This window comes from Procambarus clarkii, chromosome 69, assembly GCF_040958095.1.
Source record: "Procambarus clarkii isolate CNS0578487 chromosome 69, FALCON_Pclarkii_2.0, whole genome shotgun sequence".
Lineage (NCBI taxonomy): Eukaryota > Metazoa > Arthropoda > Malacostraca > Decapoda > Cambaridae > Procambarus > Procambarus clarkii.
Window position 1 is genome coordinate 15411362 of NC_091218.1, and position 10286 is coordinate 15421647.

Consider the following 10286-nt stretch of genomic DNA (forward strand, 5'->3'; position numbering starts at 1 on the left):
ATTTTGTGTAGTAGAACCCCAAGCACAAATACCATAATTGAGATAAGGATAGATGAGAGAGTAATAGAGTGTCACCAGGGCAGGGCGAGGCACATAATATCTGATCTTAGAAAGAATGCCAGCAGTTTTTGAAACTTTTTTGGATATTCTTAGAATGTGTCCCTAGAAATTCAGCTTGTTGTCTATGAGAACACCAAGGAATTTGCCATCTACTTTGTTACAAATTTGGATATTGTTTATCCTGAGATTAATTTGATTTGAGGATTTATTGCCAAGTAAAATATAGAAAGTTTTGTCAATGTTGAGGGTGAGTTTGTTGGCAGTTAGCCAGAGATGGACTTTATTTAGTTCAGTATTCACAGTGACATTTAGAGCAAGAGGGGTCAGGACTGGAGAAGATGAAGGTTGTGTCGTCAGCAAACAGAATTGGTTTGAGGTGTTGAGAGGCATTTGGAAGGTCATTAATGTATATCAGAAAGAGGAGAGGGCCAAGTATGCTGCCCTGAGGAACACCAATGTTGATGGGTAGGGTGGGAGAAATTGAATTATTCTCTGACACATACTGGAACCTGTCAGTAAGGTAAGACTGTAGGTATTGTAGGGCGTGACCTCTGACTCCATAATGATGTAATTTAAGAAGAAGGTTTTGGTGGTTGACAGTGTCAAAAGCCTTACGCAGGTCCACAAATAACCCTACAGGGAACTCATTTTTATCAAGAGCTGCATGTATCAAGTTAATCATACTAATAAGTGCATCGTTAATGCTTTTTTTGGGCGGTCTGAAGCCATATTAACAAGAGCTAAGTATATTGTGTTTGGCAAGATAAGAGTAAAGCTGCTTGTAAATTAGTTTTTCAAATATTTTTGACAAGTTTGGCAGAATTGATATAGGTCTGAAGTTGTTAACATCAGTGAGATCACCACATTTATAGACAGGGGTTACTCTCGCTTTTTTTAGAATATCTGGAAAAGTTTGGAGTTCAAGTGACTTGTTGTAGAGCAATGCAATGGAAGGGGCTAAAGATCTGGAGGCTTTTTTGTAGAGAGTTGGTATCTCAACAAGGGCACTAGACTTGGTCTTAAGAGAAAGGATTACCTCATTTACATCAGTAGAGTTGGAATCTCAGCAAGGGCACTAGACTTGGTCTTAAGAGAAAGGATTACCTCATTTACATCAGTGGAATTACCGGGCATTAGGTAGAGAGAATGTGGATAGTTACCTGTAAGATAGTCCTGAACATCAGTACAGGAAGATGGAATATCATTAGCAAGGGATGACCCAATGGATGAATGTGGATAAGTGAACATATGAATGGAAGTAACTGCAGTAGGTCTATTGGCCCATACTTCCTCTTGCTGCTTCCATATTGGTTCGGGGTCTTGAAGTAGGTAGAATATAGTTGTGCATTAATTGGCTGTTGATTGCTGGTGTTGACTTATTGATGTGTAGTGCCTCGCTGATGTCAAGCCGTCTGTTATCGCCGTACCTATCAATGATTTCTGTGTTGTTTGTTAAGTTTCTTTGGTGATGGTCTGGTTGGAAGAAGAGATTATATGTTCCTTGATGGCTCCCTGTTGTTTATGCCTTGTTAGTCGCCTAGAAAGAGATGTTGTTGTCTTGCCTATATACTGAGTTCTTTGGGGCTTACAGTCCCCAAGTGGGCATTTAAAGGCATAGACAATGTTGGTCTCATTCAAAGCGTTCTGCTTGGTGTCTGGCGAGTTTTTCATGAGTAGATTGGCCGTTTTTTTTGGTTGTATAATAAATTATCAATTGTATTTTCTGATTTTTGTCTGTAGGGATGACGTTCCTATCAACAATATCTTTCAGGACCCTTTCCTCCGTTTTATGAGCCGTCTAAAAGAAGTTCCTGTAAAATAGTCTAATTGGGGGTACAAGTGTTGTGTTGGTTGACTCTTCAGAAGTTGCGTGGCATTTTACTTTTCTTTTTATGATGTCTTCAACAAAACCGTTAGAGAAGCCGTTGTTGACTAGGACTTGCCTTACTCTACAGAGTTTTTCATGGACTTCTTTCCACCCTGAGCTGTGGCTTAGAGCACGGTCGACGTAAGCATTGACAACACTCCTTTTGTACCTGTCTGGGCAGTCACTATTCCAATTTATACCCATTGTATGCTGTTCTTTATATGTATCTTTATATATGTATGCTGTTCTTTATATTGTACGGGGTTCTGTATAATGAACGGGGTTCTGTATACTGTACACTGTTCTGTATACAGTACAAGGTTCTGTATACTGAATGGGGTTCTGTATACTTTACACTGTTTTGTATACTGTACGGGGTTCTATATACTGTATGGTCTTCTGTATACTGTACACTTCTGTATGGGGTTCTGTATACTGTACACTTTTCTGTATACTGTACACTGTTCTGTATACTGTACGCTGTTCTGTATACTATACGTTATTCTGTATACTGTATGCTGTTCTGTGTACTTTACGGAGTTCTTTATTCTGTACACTGTTCTGTATACTGTGGCTTGTTGTGTTAGTCCTGGGGCCCTCAACCGTTCCTGGTATCGGAGCCACCATGCCCCGTCTGGCTTGCTGTGTTAGTCCTGGGGCCCTCAACCGTTCCTGGTATGGGAGCCACCATGCCACGTCTGGCTTGCTGTGTTAGTCCTGGGGCCCTCAACCGTTCCTGGTATGGGAGCCACCATGCCCCGTCTGGCTTGCTGTGTTAGTCCTGGGGCCCTCAACCGTTCCTAGTATGGGAGCCACCATGCCACGTCTGGCTTGCTGTGTTAGTCCTGGGGCCCTCAACCGTTCCTGGTATGGGAGCCACCATGCCCCGTCTGGCTTGCTGTGTTAGTCCTGGGGCCCTCAACCGTTCCTGGTATGGGAGCCACCATGCCCCGTCTGGCTTGCTGTGTTAGTCCTGGGGCCCTCAACCGTGCCTGGTATGGAAGCCCATTTAGTTCTGAGACGCTTTTTGTCGCTCTGTGTTGTACTTTCTCTCCACAGCAGATATGTTCTGAAGATGAAGCCTCTATGCTTGATACAGCAGTCCAAATGTGGCCGCACCAGAGATGTTTACAGTTCAATAACTTTATTTTCCTTGAAAATAAAGTTGACTTTCTTATTAGAGTTCCCAATTGTTGTGCAACTTTCAATGACTGGTCCCCGTGCATGCAGTCCCCGTGGCGCAGTGGTGAAACACTAGCCTACACTTCGCGGACAATTAATCTGGGTTCATATCCTGGCCGGGGAGGATTGACTGGGTTCCAATCCTTAACATTACGCCTCTCTTCGCGCAGCAGTGAAACGATTTGACGGGTCGTATTCCGGAGTTATTAATTAAGATTAATATTAATCTTAGGACTTAGCCGTATTAGGATAAAGGACCTGCCCGAGACGCTATGCGTGCTAGTGGCTTTACAAGAATGTAAAAACTGGTGGACCATCCAAGTAGTAGGCGTCCATCTGTCTCAGGAGACTATGGAGTTGTGCTCTGGTTGTCGGTCTGGAGTGGCCTCTCCAGGGCACAAAGCCAGGGTAGGTTGATACGGGGGAGAAGCTGTCACCCATGCAGCAGGTCCCCCTCTCCACAGCACCAAGCGTCTCAGTTGGAAAGGCAAACGCCACTAAGACAGGTTCCAGCGCCGTCACAGGAACTGTCAGAACGAGGTTGAAGGCAACAAGGAACTGCCCCCAGGGGGCTCCAGCTCCGGAGTTAACCTCGAAGTTGGTAAAAGAAGGTACAGGGACTCCAACCCCAGAGTCTTTTTTGTTGTTGTTACTCTTTTTTGTGGGGGGAAAGGAGGAAAATTAGGGAAATAAAGGAGGAAACTTAGGAAAAATGGGGGAACCATTGACAAGCTGCCGGCTTCCCGTCTCCGTCGTGACCACTAGACACAAGGTTACTTTAGGCATTAGGACACTATAGGAATTATCATCATCAGGAAAAGATCTTCAAGGCAAATGGTGGGACCTTCGACAAGCCGCCGGCCTCCTGTCCTCATCGAGGCCGCTATTAGTAGCTCTCAAGTAAACTCAGATAATTATTACACTTCGATATCTAAGTAATTCCGCCTTATTACAAATTTGTTTAGTACGTTCCTCGAGCCTCCGTGGCACAATTGGTTAGCGCGTTCGGCTGTTAACCGAAAGGTTGGTGGTTCGAGCCCACCCGGGGGCGATTATTTAGGCCAACTCTAGGGGTTGACCTCAGACAAGACCGACATAACACACTTGACAGCGATATCACACTTGGCCCCGTCATCCAGCCCGTCCTCCTCAAGTCTCCCAACGTCATCAAACTCTCGCGCGTAAGTGACTTTATCCTAACACAACAGAGAACGGCACAGTATGTCAACGTCGCGACCCATCCTCCTGTTTACACAGTAGTTGTTGTATATGCTCCATAGTACAAACGTTGACGTACTAAGTCATTACATAATAATACTTACTGATCACTTTATTGCCTGAAGTCTTAATTATAGTCTTAATTATAGACTCTTTATAGTCTGAAGTGAAGTATATAGTACTAATCACTTTATAGTCTGAAAAAATAAAGCTAAAAAAAATATATGAATTCCTAGGTCTAGTATAGCACACATATATGTACGATATTAGGCCTCAGATAGCGTGTATTAGGACTAGCAAGGTTCAGTTAGTTAAGGTTGTCTTTGCAATATAAATACAAACCTTTTCCGGTTTGTCTAAATTCAATAGTACACATTTCTACTTTCTAATAGCGTTGTATGTCGATATATTAACTTTGGTCCTCACTGTTACTATAAGTACTACCAACACAAGAGGATGGGCTGCAGTTTCACGAGCCGCTACCATTTTCTAGTACGACAATTGTTGGTCTCGGGAAGACTATTCGTCAAAAGGCGCCGTTCTATTAGGAGGACGGGTTGAACATCTACATACCGAGTTTTGACGGCATAACACAACAATTTAGAAAATAATATATAATTATAAACAGCCTCCCAGTCCTTCGGAGCTCATCAACTGTTTAATATGTGTAAAGTCGCCAAAGATTGAGATAACATGTTCGTAAGTACTTGCGTAACTGACTGATGAATCTCGGTCCAGACACTAAATATAATTCTTATGCTTGGAATGTTTACATGCAAGAAGAGTTGCTATAGACCTCAACAAACACGACAGATCAGCCTCCAGGGCTGAGTGGATCCCATACTTATCCTGTAGACCCCATGTATACCTATCCTGTGAGCGTTAGTGCCTCCAATACATGTCCTGTTCATGAGTGGTAGTGAACCCATACCCATCGTGTGCAGCAGTGATCACATACCCATGCTATGATGTATGTCATACGTAGCTGGCTGTGCATAGTAACCATGATGTGCGCATCCCATGCGCAAGATCAGTACGTACTGGTGCGTTACTGCGCAGAAACACTGATACTTTTATTTATGAAGAAAATATTACCAATTATAATATTATAAAAGATGTATAAAATGTATCATCCAAATAATACCAGCAGCAGAGTGGCGCAGTGGAAGCGTGCTGGGCCCATAACCCAGAGGTCCGTAGATCGTAACTACGCTCTGCTACGAAATTGCTTTAATGTAATAATGTTTTTCATTACAAATGTAGGTACATAGCAGTGCCTTACTATCCCCTTCAATATAAGTAATTACAAATTACAGGTTGAGCTAGCTATATGTTAAAAAATAAAGGCACAATAACGAACGTGGGAGATTTGTACCTGAATTTACCTGTCTCTAGTGTCCTCGACGGATAGTGGAAGCCATCGGCTTGTCAAAGGTCCCCCCCCCCCATGGTTCATGAGGATTGTTTCTGTTTGGATTTTGAACAGATAATATCTTGGTATTTAACGACTTCGCTAGTTAGACAATTCCATGGGATAACCCTAGTTTATAGTATAGTTCATTTAATATGCACCCCATACCCGTCCTGTGGGCGGTAGTGGGAAGAGTTACAGAGGCACATAATGGGCTCAGGGACTGAACCCCACAACTCATTTACCTGAGCAAGTTAATCTTGCTGAGAGAGTTACAAAATTCAATGCACATCATCACATCAACAATGGGCTCGAGACCGCCAACAAGTACAGTTTCTAAATTAAGCAACTGACATGTGGAGAGCCCTACAGCGAGAAACATTTGTACGCTAACCAACTGTGTTACGGAGGCTACGCTCTCTAAAACCTTACAAATATTTCCTCCTGCTTCTTACCGCTCGCTCCCGCCATCGAAAGCCCTAAAATCATTTTACTTCTGCTTCCTCCCGTTCGATCCCGCTCTCTGAAGCCTTACAAATTATTTATCCTGCTTCCTGCAACTCGCTCCCGCTCTCTGAAGCCCTAATAACAATTCCTTCCGCTCTCCGAATCCATAAAAATACTTCCTCCTGTTTCATCCCGCTCTCTGTAGCCTTAAAAACACTTCCTCCTGCTTCCTCCCCCTTTCTGAAGCCCTAGAATCACTCTCTCCTGCTTTTTCCCGCTCGCTCTTGTTCTCTGAAGCCTTAAAAATACTTCCTACTGCTTCCTCCCGCTCTCTGAAGCCCTTATAACACTTCCTCTTGCTTCCTACAACAAATGTTCCAGAGATGTGTAAATATTTTATTCAAAATGATCTGCTACCAGAATTTTTTGCCAAATATCCCCAGTTTGCTAACTGTAGGTAGTACCTAAGTGATTGTAACCTATCCACCGCTGCCCACTGGATGGGGGGCGGTGTGAAGGACAAACATATCAATTGTGACACTAGCTCTCCACATATGTCAGTTGCTTAATTTAGAAACTGTACTTGTGGTCAATCGCAAACATATTTATGATGTGACGACTTATACTGAATTTTTTAACTAGCTTATCAAGATTGACGCTTGCTTAGCTAAGTGAATTGTGGGGTTCAGTCCCTGAGCCCATTATGTGCCTCTGTAACCCCCTCCACTACCTCCCACAAGAAGGGTATGGGGTGCATAATAAGTGAACTAAACCAAACTAAACCTCTCATGTTATCGTGACGTCACACACCCCGTACACACATATATTATATCGCTGAAGAAAACCTATGTGCATCTTCGGTAGCAATTAACCGGATTTGATCCATATAATAACAGGTCACTATACTTCAGGTTTCCGTAGTGTAGTGGCACTCTCCAGGGCACAAAGCCAGGGTAGGTTGATACGGGGGAGAAGCTGTCAACCATGCAGCAGGTCCCCCTCTCCATGGCGCCGAAAGTCTGCAATGGAAAGGCAAACGCCAATACGATTGGTTCCAGCGCCGTCGCAGGAACTGAGCTCCGGAGGTGACTTGGAAGCTGGTGAAGGGACTCATAACCCGGAGACCGCCGTGGTCGGGGCCGGAGAAGAACCACCCCAGCAAGTGCAAGAACGACCCCAGCCTCCTGAAGCAGAGCCTGGGGCTGCTAGAGCACAAGGAGGAGGACTTCAGAGTCCCGCACCTACGGGTTCCAGGCGTAGTTCAATAACTACCTGATAAACATAACTTTAATACTGATTCATTAACTAAGTTCAATAACTAACTGATAAACCTTAAAGAACTGGTGAGAACAACTGTGTACACTTCAGTTTGCTGAAATTTATTAGAGCTGTGCTGCTTATAAAATACGTTTGTGTTCGATCCCCGATGGTCCCAGTGCTTCATGGGCACCGTTAGACCACTCCGTCCTCTCGCTTCTTGCAAGGTCCGCGTTCGATCCCCGATGGTCCAAGTGTTAGCTTTCCATTCCTTCACTTCGTCCTTATATATCCCAGATGATCTTAATATTCCTTCCAAGTGCTGTATAATCATACTGGCCTAGTACTTTCACCTCATAATTAAATTACCTTACCTCGCTTCTTCAGAGACTTTTCCTTCCTGATTTTGTCTTCACACGCCTCAGTTGTCAGTTGATGATGTATGATGAAGTGGATGAATGTATGACTGTTGAGTTCTTCATTAAGCAGGAAGAGTCGTGGCCAGACTGGGAGGTCGGACCCGGTGTTCAGGGTGTTAACACCGGGGTGTTCAAGGTGTTAACACCGGGGTGTTAACACCGGGGTGTTAAAACTGGCGGTGTTCAGGGTATTAACACCGGGGTGTTCAGGGTGTTAACACCGAGGTGTTCAGTGTGTTAACACCGAGGTGTTCAGGGTGTTAACACCGGGGTGTTCAGGGTGTTAACACCGAGGTGTTCAGGGTGTTAACACCGGGGTGTTCAGGGTGTTAACACCGGGGTGTTCAGGGTGTTAACACCGGGGTGTTCAGGGTGTTAACACCGGGGTGTTCAGGGTGTTAACACCGAGGTGTTCAGGGTGTTAACACCGAGGTGTTCAGGGTGTTAACACCGGGGTGTTCAGGGTGTTAACACCGGGGTGTTCAGGGTGTTAACACCGGGGTGTTCAGGGTGTTAACACCGGGGTGTTCAGGGTGTTAACACCGGGGTGTTCAGGGTGTTAACACCGGGGTGTTCAGGGTGTTAACACCGGGGTGTTTAGGGTGTTAACACCAGGGTGTTCAGGGTGTTAACACCGGGGTGTTTAGGGTGTTAACACCAGGGTGTTCAGGGTGTTAACACCAGGGTGTTCAGGGTGTTAACACCAGGGTGTTAACACCGGGGTGTTCAGGGTGTTAACACCGGGGTGTTCAGGGTGTTAACACCGGGGTGTTCAGGGTGTTAACACCGGGGTGTTCAGGGTGTTAACACCGGGGTGTTCAGGGTGTTAACACCGGGGTGTTCAGGGTGTTAACACTGGGGTGTTCAGGGTGTTAACACCGGGGTGTTCAGGGTGTTAACACCGGGGTGTTCAGGGTGTTAACACCGAGGTGTTCAGGGTGTTAACACCGGGGTGTTCAGGGTGTAAACACCGGGGTGGTCAGGGTGTTAACACCGAGGTGTTCAGGGTGTTAACACCGGGGTGTTCAGGGTGTTAACACCGGGGTGTTTAGGGTGTTAACACCAGGGTGTTCAGGGTGTTAACACCAGGGTGTTAACACCGGGGTGTTCAGGGTGTTAACACCGAGGTGTTCAGGGTGTTAACACCGGGGTGTTCAGGGTGTTAACACCGGGGTGTTCAGGGTGTTAACACCGGGGTGTTCAGGGTGTTAACACCGGGGTGTTCAGGGTGTTAACACCGGGGTGTTCAGGGTGTTAACACCGGGGTGTTCAGGGTGTTAACACCGGGGTGTTCAGGGTGTTAACACCGGGGTGTTCAGGGTGTTAACACCGGGGTGTTCAGGGTGTTAACACCGGGGTGTTCAGGGTGTTAACACCGAGGTGTTCAGGGTGTTAACACCGGGGTGTTCAGGGTGTAAACACCGGGGTGGTCAGGGTGTTAACACCGAGGTGTTCAGGGTGTTAACACCGGGGTGTTCAGGGTGTTAACACCGGGGGTGTTCAGGGTGTTAACACCGGGGTGTTCAGGGTGTTAACACCAGGGTGTAAACACCGGGGTGTTCAGGGTGTTAACACCGGGGTGTTCAGGGTGTTACCACCGGGGTGTTCAGGGTGTTAACACCGGGGTGTTCAGGGTGTTACCACCGGGGTGTTCAGGGTGTTAACACCGAGGTGTTCAGGGTGTTAACACCGGGGTGTTCAGGGTGTTAACACCGGGGTGGTCAGGGTGTTAACACCGAGGTGTTCAGGGTGTTAACACCGGGGTGTTCAGGGTGTTAACACCGGGGGTGTTCAGGGTGTTAACACCGTGGTGTTCAGGAGTAGTGTAAAGTGCGACTACGGCGACGCGCACCAGCTGCCCCAGGTGGCACTCTTGAGTGCCATCTGAGCAGGTGAGGCACGACGTCGTAATCGCAGCGCGTCGTCGTCGTCGCAGAGGTTTTTTTTGGGGATTTTCCTGGAAGTTTTGGTGTGTTTCGGACGCGTGTGAGGGTCCTGTGTTTGGGTAAGTGGTTAGGAAAGAGAGTAAGTTATGTTGATGAGTGCCAGGTGGTGCGTCGTCGTAGTCGCAGCGCGTCGTCGTCGTCGCAGCTCGTCGTCGTCGTCGCAGAGGGTTTGGGAAGGGAATTTCCCGGATGTTATGACGCGTGGCATCCGGCCAGGCGTCACTTGAGAGAGTGACATGTTGGGGTTGGAAGCTAAGTGGTTGGTATGCAGTCATGTAGGGAGGAAAAGGAGGGGGAAGAGGAGGAGTGTAGGTTATGTTGTGAAGGGAGGGGGGAGCCCCAATACCTGAGAGGATATCAATGACGTCCATTAGTTCTCCCCCTACACGGACAGGAAGTGTTGAGGGGAGCATGAGAGAGCAGGGTCTTAAGATTGGAGGGGGAGAAGGAGGGGAAAGGGAGGTAACAGCTGGCAGTGG

The 10286-nt window shown here is 46.4% G+C and overlaps 1 non-coding gene across 1 annotated transcript; it reads left to right on the forward strand.

Moving 5' to 3' along the window:
- The first annotated feature begins 4086 nt into the window (after positions 1 to 4086).
- TRNAN-GUU (transfer RNA asparagine (anticodon GUU)) lies at positions 4087 to 4160 on the forward strand. Its single transcript has one exon. It is a non-coding gene; the product is annotated as a tRNA-Asn (tRNA).
- The last annotated feature ends 6126 nt before the right edge of the window (positions 4161 to 10286 follow it).